The sequence below is a fragment of the Mandrillus leucophaeus genome, unplaced genomic scaffold, assembly GCF_000951045.1.
Source record: "Mandrillus leucophaeus isolate KB7577 unplaced genomic scaffold, Mleu.le_1.0 Scaffold63, whole genome shotgun sequence".
NCBI classification, from domain to species: Eukaryota; Metazoa; Chordata; class Mammalia; order Primates; family Cercopithecidae; genus Mandrillus; species Mandrillus leucophaeus.
In genome coordinates this window covers 759,566-760,734 of record NW_012106808.1, presented here as the reverse complement: position 1 = coordinate 760,734, position 1,169 = coordinate 759,566, and positions in this window count along the sequence as shown.

The following is a 1,169-nucleotide window of genomic DNA, read 5'->3' as shown; positions in this document are numbered from 1 at the left end:
TTCCACTCACAGAGTTACATCTGTATTTCGTGGATCTCGTTGTTACCCTTATTTCTGTGGAAACTGAGAAAAGATATTGTGGATCCCTTTGAAGACTATAGGGTCAAAGGAAATATCCTCCGATAACAAATAGAAAGAAGCTTTCTGAGAAACTTCTTTGTGATCTCTGAAATCATCTCACAGAGTTACACCTTTAGACTCAGGAAGCCTTTCCTTAAGACACTTCTCGTGGAATTTTCAAAGTGATATTTGGAAGCCTATAGAGGGCTTTTCTGGAAAAGGAAATATCCTAGGATGAATTCTAGAAAGAAGCTTTCTGAGAAATTACTTTGTGATGTGTGACTTCCACTCACAGAATTACATCTGTATTTCGCGGATCTCTTTGCTAGCCTTATTTGTGTGGAATCTGAGAACAGATTTTTCTGATCCCTTTGAAGACTACAGAGCCAAAGGAAACATCCTCCGACAGCAAAGAGAAAGAAGCTTTCTGAGAAACTTCTTTGTGTTCTGTGAAATCATCTCACAGAGTTACATTTTGCCCTCAAGAAGTCTTTCGCTAAGACAGTTCTTCTGGAATTTGCAAAGTGACATTAGGAAGCCCATGGAGGACTATGGTGAAAAAGGGAATATGCTCAGATGAGATCTGGAAACAAGTTTTCTGAGAAACTGCTTAGTGTTCTATGATTTCATCTCACAGGGTTACAGCTTTCCCCTAAAGAAGCCGCTCGCTAAACCTGTTCTTGTGGAATTCGCAAAGTGATATTTGGAAGGCCATAGAGGGCTATGGTGAAAAAGAAGATATCCACCGAGAAAAACTGGAAAGAAGCTTTTTGAGAAACTGCTTTGTGATGTGTGACTTCCACTCGCAGAATTACATCTGTAGTTCGTGGATTTCTTTGCTAGCCTTATTTCTGTAGAATCTGAGAACAGATATTTCGTATCCCTTTGAAGACTATAGGGCCAAAGGAAATATCCTCCGATAACAAACAGAAAGAAGCTTTCTGAGAAACTTTTTTGTTTTCTGTGAAATCATCTCACAGAGTTACAGCTTTCTCCTCAAGAAGACTTTCGCTTAGAGAGTTCTTGTGGAATTCGCAAAGTGATATTTGGAAGCCCATAGAGGGCTATGCTGAAAAAGGAAATATCCTCAGATGAAATCTGGAAAGAAG